Below are 474 nucleotides of genomic sequence, written 5' to 3'. Positions count from 1 at the left end.
ATATGAAACCCTGAATTAAATAATCACATTATCATAATGCAAACAAGAAATATTTGATCATATACAACAACTATTTGAATTAAAAAACACCCAGACAAATACGTTCAGAATATTTCAGGATATAATGGAAACTGTGGACTAATCTTGTGAAAGTATCTTCAACCAGCAAAAATCGTTCTTCCACACATTGGACTGTTGAGTCCAGAAGATCTAACGGCAGACTCCACATCTAAACAGGGTGATGAAATCAAGAACATTGTCTGTATCATAAAACAAAGTTATCTTTAATACAGTCTAGAGATGTTTTGTATCAACACACAAATATATTACATTCATGAAAGAGCAGGAGACCTGGGAACCAGAAGGAAAGCAAAACACAACACATTTTTAAAACTTCAAGCTTCCACTTTTAATCTCAAGAAAGCAAATAATCTAGAGACATCAATCGGTGAACTTTTAAATAAATTACAGTCC

Source organism: Tauraco erythrolophus, chromosome 4 (assembly GCF_009769465.1).
Source record: "Tauraco erythrolophus isolate bTauEry1 chromosome 4, bTauEry1.pri, whole genome shotgun sequence".
NCBI lineage: Eukaryota > Metazoa > Chordata > Aves > Musophagiformes > Musophagidae > Tauraco > Tauraco erythrolophus.
Note: the sequence above shows the minus strand (reverse complement) of the source record.